Source organism: Camponotus floridanus, unplaced genomic scaffold, assembly GCF_003227725.1.
Source record: "Camponotus floridanus strain SB8 unplaced genomic scaffold, Cflo_v7.5 scaffold18, whole genome shotgun sequence".
NCBI classification, from domain to species: domain Eukaryota; kingdom Metazoa; phylum Arthropoda; class Insecta; order Hymenoptera; family Formicidae; genus Camponotus; species Camponotus floridanus.
In genome coordinates this window covers 2,467,334-2,479,684 of record NW_020229303.1, presented here as the reverse complement: position 1 = coordinate 2,479,684, position 12,351 = coordinate 2,467,334, and the positions used below count along the sequence as shown (strand labels likewise).

At 28.0% G+C, this 12,351-nt stretch overlaps 1 protein-coding gene across 2 annotated transcripts in view; it reads right to left on the bottom strand.

Moving 5' to 3' along the window:
* Positions 1-12,351, bottom strand: part of LOC105253713 (solute carrier family 12 member 6) — a 111,866-nt gene that overhangs the window by 59,212 nt on the left and 40,303 nt on the right. The window lies entirely within an intron of this gene.

Sequence of the window (12,351 nt, the reverse complement as noted above, 5' to 3'; positions counted from 1 at the left end):
ATTTTAAGTTCAATTTGTTAGAAATTAAACTGATAAACAATGATGCAAGAAGAGGATGCAACTCAAACACAATCAGAGAACTAGCGTCTTCTTTCTGGCACTACTGCTTGTAAAAGAAAAAAATATACTTTGGATTTAACGTTAATACTAGCTCTTTATATACATTTTATGAAAAATATTGAATACGAGTTAAGTTAAGAAGCAAGCAAAGAAGTTAATGCAACAAGAAATTTTATAGATTCAACCAGAAAATACCAATCAAATCCTTATAGTAAAATTTATTAAACATTCTAGTTATGAAAAATCGAGTCTTATCACGATAACTAGAAATTCTTGTTTGATTTAACCAAAATGCCTTCAATCATATACGTCTTGTTGGTACAATCAAACGATTTTTCTCAGTGTGTTCTACAAGTTTTATCGAATCTTATTTACATTACGAAATAATTGGGACTGAAAGGGAAAATTTGGAAAAATATTCAATTATAGAGAATTTTTGGAGAATTATATTTAGAATTACTAATTTAAAATTACACTGAGAAAAAAATTTGGTTGCATTAATTAGAATTCTGGTAGATTCAACCAGTATGTCTGTTGGAAAATGGACAAACCAGAATTCTTGTAGCAATTACCAAATAAATCTGATTAATTTCTTCCTGTTAAATTTAACAAATTTTCTGGTTAATAATATTAAACTCTCCAGCACTAAGTCGTGTAAAATTTGTTCCATCTAATCTCAAAAGTCTGTTTAATATTCTGAATTCCAACACGATTATTACATAAATTCAATCCAGATTATTGAATAAATTATTTTAAGTTCAGTTTGTTAGAAATTAAACTGATAAACAATGATGCAAGAAGAGGATGCAACTCAAACACAATCAGAGAACTAGCGTCTTTTTTCTGGCACTACTGCTTGTAAGAGAAAAAAAATATACTTTGGATTTAACGTTAATACTAGTTCTTTATATACATTTTATGAAAAATATTGAATACGAGTTAAGTTAAGAAGCAAGCAAAGAAGTTAATGCAACAAGAAATTTTATAGATTCAACCAGAAAATACTAATCAAATCCTTATAGTAAAATCTATTAAACGTTCTAGTTATAAAAAATCGAGTCTTATCACGATAACTAGAAATTCTTGTTTGATTTAACCAAAATGCCTTCAATATACGTCTTGTTGGTATAATCAAACGATTTTTCTCAGTGTGTGCTACAAGTTTTACCGAATCTTATTTACATTACGAAATAATTGGGACTGAAAGGGAAAATTTGGAAAAATATTCAATTATAGAGAATTTTTGGAGAATTATATTTAGAATTACTAATTTAAAATTACACTGAGAAAAAAATTTGGTTGCATTAATTAGAATTCTGGTAGATTCAACCAGTATGTCTGTTGGAAAATGGACAAACCAGAATTCTTGTAGCAATTACCAAATAAATCTGATTAATTTCTTCCTGTTAAATTTAACAAATTTTCTGGTTAATAATATTAAACTCTCCAGCACTAAGTCGTGTAAAATTTGTTCCATCTAATCTCAAAAGTCTGTTTAATATTCTGAATTCCAACACGATTATTACATAAATTCAATCCAGATTATTGAATAAATTATTTTAAGTTCAATTTGTTAGAAATTAAACTGATAAACAATGATGCAAGAAGAGGATGTAACTCAAACACAATCAGAGAACTAGCGTCTTCTTTCTGGCACTACTGCTTGTAAAAGAAAAAAATATACTTTGGATTTAACGTTAATACTAGCTCTTTATATACATTTTATGAAAAATATTGAATACGAGTTAAGTTAAGAAGCAAGCAAAGAAGTTAATGCAACAAGAAATTTTATAGATTCAACCAGAAAATACTAATCAAATCCTTATAGTAAAATCTATTAAACGTTCTAGTTATAAAAAATCGAGTCTTATCACGATAACTAGAAATTCTTGTTTGATTTAACCAAAATGCCTTCAATCATATACGTCTTGTTGGTACAATCAAACGATTTTTCTCAGTGTGTTCTACAAGTTTTATCGAATCTTATTTACATTACGAAATAATTGGGACTGAAAGGGAAAATTTGGAAAAATATTCAATTATAGAGAATTTTTGGAGAATTATATTTAGAATTACTAATTTAAAATTACACTGAGAAAAAAATTTGGTTGCATTAATTAGAATTCTGGTAGATTCAACCAGTATGTCTGTTGGAAAATGGACAAACCAGAATTCTTGTAGCAATTACCAAATAAATCTGATTAATTTCTTCCTGTTAAATTTAACAAATTTTCTGGTTAATAATATTAAACTCTCCAGCACTAAGTCGTGTAAAATTTGTTCCATCTAATCTCAAAAGTCTGTTTAATATTCTGAATTCCAACACGATTATTACATAAATTCAATCCAGATTATTGAATAAATTATTTTAAGTTCAGTTTGTTAGAAATTAAACTGATAAACAATGATGCAAGAAGAGGATGCAACTCAAACACAATCAGAGAACTAGCGTCTTTTTTCTGGCACTACTGCTTGTAAGAGAAAAAAAATATACTTTGGATTTAACGTTAATACTAGTTCTTTATATACATTTTATGAAAAATATTGAATACGAGTTAAGTTAAGAAGCAAGCAAAGAAGTTAATGCAACAAGAAATTTTATAGATTCAACCAGAAAATACTAATCAAATCCTTATAGTAAAATCTATTAAACGTTCTAGTTATAAAAAATCGAGTCTTATCACGATAACTAGAAATTCTTGTTTGATTTAACCAAAATGCCTTCAATATACGTCTTGTTGGTATAATCAAACGATTTTTCTCAGTGTGTGCTACAAGTTTTACCGAATCTTATTTACATTACGAAATAATTGGGACTGAAAGGGAAAATTTGGAAAAATATTCAATTATAGAGAATTTTTGGAGAATTATATTTAGAATTACTAATTTAAAATTACACTGAGAAAAAAATTTGGTTGCATTAATTAGAATTCTGGTAGATTCAACCAGTATGTCTGTTGGAAAATGGACAAACCAGAATTCTTGTAGCAATTACCAAATAAATCTGATTAATTTCTTCCTGTTAAATTTAACAAATTTTCTGGTTAATAATATTAAACTCTCCAGCACTAAGTCGTGTAAAATTTGTTCCATCTAATCTCAAAAGTCTGTTTAATATTCTGAATTCCAACACGATTATTACATAAATTCAATCCAGATTATTGAATAAATTATTTTAAGTTCAATTTGTTAGAAATTAAACTGATAAACAATGATGCAAGAAGAGGATGTAACTCAAACACAATCAGAGAACTAGCGTCTTCTTTCTGGCACTACTGCTTGTAAAAGAAAAAAATATACTTTGGATTTAACGTTAATACTAGCTCTTTATATACATTTTATGAAAAATATTGAATACGAGTTAAGTTAAGAAGCAAGCAAAGAAGTTAATGCAACAAGAAATTTTATAGATTCAACCAGAAAATACTAATCAAATCCTTATAGTAAAATCTATTAAACGTTCTAGTTATAAAAAATCGAGTCTTATCACGATAACTAGAAATTCTTGTTTGATTTAACCAAAATGCCTTCAATCATATACGTCTTGTTGGTACAATCAAACGATTTTTCTCAGTGTGTTCTACAAGTTTTATCGAATCTTATTTACATTACGAAATAATTGGGACTGAAAGGGAAAATTTGGAAAAATATTCAATTATAGAGAATTTTTGGAGAATTATATTTAGAATTACTAATTTAAAATTACACTGAGAAAAAAATTTGGTTGCATTAATTAGAATTCTGGTAGATTCAACCAGTATGTCTGTTGGAAAATGGACAAACCAGAATTCTTGTAGCAATTACCAAATAAATCTGATTAATTTCTTCCTGTTAAATTTAACAAATTTTCTGGTTAATAATATTAAACTCTCCAGCACTAAGTCGTGTAAAATTTGTTCCATCTAATCTCAAAAGTCTGTTTAATATTCTGAATTCCAACACGATTATTACATAAATTCAATCCAGATTATTGAATAAATTATTTTAAGTTCAATTTGTTAGAAATTAAACTGATAAACAATGATGCAAGAAGAGGATGTAACTCAAACACAATCAGAGAACTAGCGTCTTCTTTCTGGCACTACTGCTTGTAAAAGAAAAAAATATACTTTGGATTTAACGTTAATACTAGCTCTTTATATACATTTTATGAAAAATATTGAATACGAGTTAAGTTAAGAAGCAAGCAAAGAAGTTAATGCAACAAGAAATTTTATAGATTCAACCAGAAAATACTAATCAAATCCTTATAGTAAAATCTATTAAACGTTCTAGTTATAAAAAATCGAGTCTTATCACGATAACTAGAAATTCTTGTTTGATTTAACCAAAATGCCTTCAATCATATACGTCTTGTTGGTACAATCAAACGATTTTTCTCAGTGTGTTCTACAAGTTTTATCGAATCTTATTTACATTACGAAATAATTGGGACTGAAAGGGAAAATTTGGAAAAATATTCAATTATAGAGAATTTTTGGAGAATTATATTTAGAATTACTAATTTAAAATTACACTGAGAAAAAAATTTGGTTGCATTAATTAGAATTCTGGTAGATTCAACCAGTATGTCTGTTGGAAAATGGACAAACCAGAATTCTTGTAGCAATTACCAAATAAATCTGATTAATTTCTTCCTGTTAAATTTAACAAATTTTCTGGTTAATAATATTAAACTCTCCAGCACTAAGTCGTGTAAAATTTGTTCCATCTAATCTCAAAAGTCTGTTTAATATTCTGAATTCCAACACGATTATTACATAAATTCAATCCAGATTATTGAATAAATTATTTTAAGTTCAGTTTGTTAGAAATTAAACTGATAAACAATGATGCAAGAAGAGGATGCAACTCAAACACAATCAGAGAACTAGCGTCTTTTTTCTGGCACTACTGCTTGTAAGAGAAAAAAAATATACTTTGGATTTAACGTTAATACTAGTTCTTTATATACATTTTATGAAAAATATTGAATACGAGTTAAGTTAAGAAGCAAGCAAAGAAGTTAATGCAACAAGAAATTTTATAGATTCAACCAGAAAATACTAATCAAATCCTTATAGTAAAATCTATTAAACGTTCTAGTTATAAAAAATCGAGTCTTATCACGATAACTAGAAATTCTTGTTTGATTTAACCAAAATGCCTTCAATATACGTCTTGTTGGTATAATCAAACGATTTTTCTCAGTGTGTGCTACAAGTTTTACCGAATCTTATTTACATTACGAAATAATTGGGACTGAAAGGGAAAATTTGGAAAAATATTCAATTATAGAGAATTTTTGGAGAATTATATTTAGAATTACTAATTTAAAATTACACTGAGAAAAAAATTTGGTTGCATTAATTAGAATTCTGGTAGATTCAACCAGTATGTCTGTTGGAAAATGGACAAACCAGAATTCTTGTAGCAATTACCAAATAAATCTGATTAATTTCTTCCTGTTAAATTTAACAAATTTTCTGGTTAATAATATTAAACTCTCCAGCACTAAGTCGTGTAAAATTTGTTCCATCTAATCTCAAAAGTCTGTTTAATATTCTGAATTCCAACACGATTATTACATAAATTCAATCCAGATTATTGAATAAATTATTTTAAGTTCAATTTGTTAGAAATTAAACTGATAAACAATGATGCAAGAAGAGGATGTAACTCAAACACAATCAGAGAACTAGCGTCTTCTTTCTGGCACTACTGCTTGTAAAAGAAAAAAATATACTTTGGATTTAACGTTAATACTAGCTCTTTATATACATTTTATGAAAAATATTGAATACGAGTTAAGTTAAGAAGCAAGCAAAGAAGTTAATGCAACAAGAAATTTTATAGATTCAACCAGAAAATACTAATCAAATCCTTATAGTAAAATCTATTAAACGTTCTAGTTATAAAAAATCGAGTCTTATCACGATAACTAGAAATTCTTGTTTGATTTAACCAAAATGCCTTCAATCATATACGTCTTGTTGGTACAATCAAACGATTTTTCTCAGTGTGTTCTACAAGTTTTATCGAATCTTATTTACATTACGAAATAATTGGGACTGAAAGGGAAAATTTGGAAAAATATTCAATTATAGAGAATTTTTGGAGAATTATATTTAGAATTACTAATTTAAAATTACACTGAGAAAAAAATTTGGTTGCATTAATTAGAATTCTGGTAGATTCAACCAGTATGTCTGTTGGAAAATGGACAAACCAGAATTCTTGTAGCAATTACCAAATAAATCTGATTAATTTCTTCCTGTTAAATTTAACAAATTTTCTGGTTAATAATATTAAACTCTCCAGCACTAAGTCGTGTAAAATTTGTTCCATCTAATCTCAAAAGTCTGTTTAATATTCTGAATTCCAACACGATTATTACATAAATTCAATCCAGATTATTGAATAAATTATTTTAAGTTCAGTTTGTTAGAAATTAAATTGATAAACAGTGATGCAAGAAAAGGATGCAGCACAGGATGCTCAAACACTCACAATCAGAGAGCTAGCGTCTTCTTTCTGGCACTACTGCTTGTAAGAGAAAAAAATATACTTTGGATTTAACGTTAATACTAGCTCTTTATATACATTTTATGGCAAATATTGAATACGAGTTAAGTTAAGAAGCAAGCAAAGAAGTTAATGCAACAAGAAATTTTATAGATTCAACCAGAAAATACTAATCAAATCCTTATAGTAAAATCTATTAAACGTTCTAGTTATAAAAAATCGAGTCTTATCACGATAACTGGAAATTCTTATTTGATTTAATCAAAATGCCTTCAATCATATACGTCTTGTTGATACAATCAAACGATTTTTCTCAGTGTAGTAATCCAGATTAAAATTGTAAAATCATTTATACATCGCACGACGATGCTATTGTGACGGCGTCGTCATTTTAGAAATTAACTGTCGTATGTTCAACATCCATTGTCGCATTTACGTCCGATTGCAAGTAGCGTAACCGTGAGACCAAGCAGACTATGAGAATCGAGAATAGGATAAGACACGTTTACGGTTAGCTCGATCGACTCTCTGTCCAAGCTCGTTACTTTGTTGAAATATCGATGTGCCATTCAGCAACACTTTATTGCTCGCTCTATCAAACGACTACAGTTTAAACGAGCATCAAAGTTTACTTCCCAACCACGTGTTTGTTTCGGGTGTAGATTGATTGTAGAAAAAGACACGGAATATTTCTCTTTGAAAAACCACCCCACTCCCCTCTCTTCGGTAAAGTGTCAGTAATCACAGTATAAAGATAATTAAGGATGTTTTGTATGTACAATCCCAGCAAAAGTAACTGGAAATCAATATTGACGAATATATCGACTTTTGGTGTATTTTGAGTAAGGAATTGTGTGGAATATTATAATTTGATCTTAGCTACAGTACAGAGATGTATTTTTTAATATTTATTGCGTTTTTCCTGAAATATTCCGAATTTTGTTAATCGAAATGATTAACTTTTGGCAGAGAATTTCGCCTTGCGACAGATTCATGACTAACTTCATTAAATTATATTTAATATCTTTTTAACCAGTTAATACTTGTATAATATTATTTGACCAAATATTTCCTCTGTATCTAAATTTTTGCAATTTTTCAACAAATTCTGAATATTATTTCCATGTGTTTTTGTCATTTGAATCGATGTGATTATACGTTTCCCATAAGAACACGTATTAATTCGATGCAAATTAAAATCCTTATAACTTGTGAACGCTTTAATGAATCGATTTAAAAGTTGTACTGAAGATTCTAAACACATGTAAGGACATTCTATACAATTTTCATTAAGTTCTCAATATTTTGAAAATAGGTACAAAACATCCTTAAAGACTATAAGAAATATTTTGAATATTAATTTTTATATATTACTTATATATTTTTTTTTCAAAATCGATTAATACTTTTCTAAAAAACACTTGGTTAAAGGATTGCAAGCAAAAAGTAGAAGGGGCGAAAACATCAAATGTTCATAAAGTGCATAATACATGCTTCAGAGTGCTTAGAAAAGTATATACTCTGCTATGTCAAAATTTACAAATGAAATAATACGGTGACAAAAATAATTAGATAAATAATTAAGATCAAATTACAAATAAAATGAAATAATGTGAAATTACAAATAAAATAATGAGAATAATAATTAGATGCGCAATTCTTCATTCAAATTTGCAATTCGCTCTACGACATACAAATTAAATAATTTATTGAATAATTTAGCGCCACATTGAACATTTTTATATAGTTAGAGATAGTGATTCGTCGTCAAATATGTGCGAGAGAAAAATCGATTGCAAATTCGTCGAAGAATCAATCCATCGTTAAAATTTCATCTGATAAAAGTGGATTGCATCATTCGCGTATCACCATTCGTCTATCAACGGTTCTAATATATTCGAGCGTGGTTTTTATAGGATTTGCGAGACTTCTTATTAAGGGAACTAAGGGATTAATTGGGATTAATGACGAGGTCGAATCGAAAATTCAACGGCAAAACGATGCGGAGCTCGTTTTCGTTTCCGCGTGAGAGATCATCCAATAGACAGTTACTTCTGGATAGGGTTAATCCAAGGGGATTCGCCGCTATTGTTCCCAATGGCCCGCATTTACATATCGTTGCTCATACAATGTCGGCCCCGACCCGAACGCGAAACGTTAGATAATAAACGAGCTTAACTGAGAAGTACCGACGATAAGAGCTTCGTTATCTGTTGTACATAACCGTTGATCTTTGTGTTTAATGTTCCGGAATCGATATTGTGACGCGTTAAATCGATTTATGACTCATATAATCATTATTAAAACGTTAGTAAAACGTTAGACACGTGCACAGCAATATTATTAATAAACATTTTGCGACGCAATTATTAAGAGACTTGCATTTTAAGACTCTTTCAACGACAATTATTTTCAGATAAAAGTTATTTCTAAGAAATTATTTATTATTATAATTTATTATTACTAATAAATTATTATTAAAACATTAGAAACGTGTACAGCAATTATTAATAAACATTTTGCGACGCAATTATTAGAAGATTTGCATTTTAAGGCTCTTTCAACGAAACTTGAGAATTATTTTCAAATAAAAGTTATTTTTAAGAAATTATTTATTATTAAAATTTATTATTAATAAAACATTAGCAAAACGTTAGACACGTGCACAGCAATTATTAATAAACGTTTTGCGACGTAATTATTAAGAGACTTGCATTTTAAGATTCTTTCAACGAAATTTGACAATTATTTTCAAATAAAAGTTATATCTAAGAAATTATTTATTATTATAATTTATTATTACTAATAAATTATTATTAAAACATTAGCAAAACGTTAGACACGTGCACAGCAATTATTAATAAACATTTTGCGACGCAATTATGAAGAGACTTGCATTTTAAGATTCTTTCAACGAAATTTGATAATTATTTTCAAATAAAAGTTATTTCTAAGAAATTATTTATTATTATAATTTATTATTACTAATAAATTATTATTAAAACATTAGCAAAACGTTAGACACGTGCACAGCAATTATTAATAAACATTTTGCGACGTAATTATTAAGAAACTTGCATTTTAAGACTCTTTCAATGAAATTTGACAATTATTTTCAAATAAAAGTTATATCTAAGAAATTATTTATTATTATTATTTATTATTACTAATAAATTAATATTAAAACATTAGCAAAACGTTAAACACGTGCACAGCAATTATTAATAAACATTTTGCGACCCAATTTTTAAGAGACTTGCATTTTAAGATTCTTTCAACGAAATTTGACAATTATTTTCAAATAAAAGTTAGTTCTAAGAAATTATTTATTATTATAATTTATTATTACTAATAAATTATTATTAAAACATTAGCAAAACGTTAGACACGTGCACAGCAATTATTAATAAACATTTTGCGACGTAATTATTAAGAAACTTGCATTTTAAGACTCTTTCAATGAAATTTGACAATTATTTTCAAATAAAAGTTATATCTAAGAAATTATTTATTATTATTATTTATTATTACTAATAAATTAATATTAAAACATTAGCAAAACGTTAAACACGTGCACAGCAATTATTAATAAACATTTTGCGACCCAATTTTTAAGAGACTTGCATTTTAAGATTCTTTCAACGAAATTTGACAATTATTTTCAAATAAAAGTTAGTTCTAAGAAATTATTTATTATTATAATTTATTATTACTAATAAATTATTATTAAAACATTAGCAAAACGTTAGACACGTGCACAGCAATTATTAATAAACATTTTGCGACGCAATTATGAAGAGACTTGCATTTTAAGATTCTTTCAACGAAATTTGACAATTATTTTCAAATAAAAGTTATATCTAAGAAATTATTTATTATTATAATTTATTATTACTAATAAATTATTATTAAAACATTAGCAAAACGTTAGACACGTGCACAGCAATTATTAATAAACATTTTGCGACGCAATTATTAAGAGACTTGCATTTTAAGATTCTTTCAACGAAATTTGATAATTATTTTCAAATAAAAATTATTTCTAAGAAATTATTTATTATTATAATTTATTATTACTAATAAATTATTATTAAAACATTAGCAAAACGTTAGACACGTGCACAACAATTATTAATAAACATTTTACGACGCAATTATTAAGAGACTTGCATTTTAAGACTCTTTCAATGAAATTTGACAATTATTTTCAAATAAAAGTTATTTTTATGAAATTATTTATTATTATAATTTATTATTACTAATAAATTATTATTAAAACATTAGCAAAACGTTAGACACATGCACAACAATTATTAATGAACATTTTGCGACGCAATTATTAAGAGACTTGCATTTTAAAATTCTTTCAACGAAATTTGACAATTATTTTCAAATAAAAGTTATTTCTAAGAAATTATTATTATTATTATAATTTATTATTACTAATAAATTATTATTAAAACATTAGCAAAACGTTAGACACGTGTATAGCAATTATTAATAAACATTTTGCGACGCAATTATTAAGAGACTTGCATTTAAGATTCTTTCAACGAAATTTGACAATTATTTTCAAATAAAAGTTATTTCTAAGAAATTATTTATTATTATAATTTATTATTACTAATAAATTATTATTAATTATCTTTATTTTTGGAATTGATGAATTTGATATAATAATGATACAAGTTTGCCCGAAATTGGATAGTTACCTCGATAGTTACTATATTTAATCGTTGAGTTAACTATATTTGAATCCTTCCACGTGGAGAATCTTCGCCTTCGCATATCGAATATTAGATAGATCGGCGGATAAATCAACATTCCAACTATTATCGTTGCTCGAGAGCGCTCGCGCCAAAGTTATTATTTTCGCTGTTTGATCTCAGAGAGGAAACAGCGAGTATATCCTTCTCTCACATGAGCCTGCTTATCCACCATCGCTGATCCTTATCTTCGGATTCGCCATTCCTGGCATCACGTGTACGTGGTTTAAACCGAGGAATCCAGGTGAAGAGTAAGAATAGACGGAGCAATCATCGGATTTTCCGCTGCAGGTGTGCGATAAAGACGTCCCCGTGCTCGAGAACGCGACGCAGAACGACCTTCTCGTGCCAAAATCGCGTTTCGACGCGAAAATAATGGAAAAAACGCATCGCCCCGGAAATTCAATTAATGTCAAACCGATTACGACGCCTCCCTCTCGTGCGTCCCCGATGTATGTAGATCGATTAATCGCTTGTCGCGTATCGATCAACGCTTTACGCAATTAAGGGATTCCTCTAGCTCGATGTCAATTGAACGCGAAACTCCATTATCCGATCTTGCGATTGCAATTATTTCCGAGGAAAGGTCTTCTTTAAATTTTTTCATCGATTCTATACTTCTGATTAATTATTTCCTCTCTGTTTCTTTTCCTAATAAAAAAGAGAAAATTTGTTTCAAGAAAAAAAATGTACAAGGGGATTTTTTTTCTCCAAGAAAGCATGTGCAATTTAGATTGTTGTTCTCTTAGCATGCACCTAATTTCCTCGTATATTTAATTGATCCGACCTTTCTTCCCGCGGTATATTTTCAACCACTATTAACATAACGCAGCATACCGCATCGATTATTTCTACAAACAATTCATGAACAGTAACGCGATGCAAGATTTATATCTAGTGTTCAATCTATTTAAAGACGTCTATTTTCCTCTCAAGGATCACGCGTCTATTACAAAGCGTTTCACGCCGCATTATGCGGAATTTGCATACGTTAAATATACGCGAGCGTAATAATAACCAC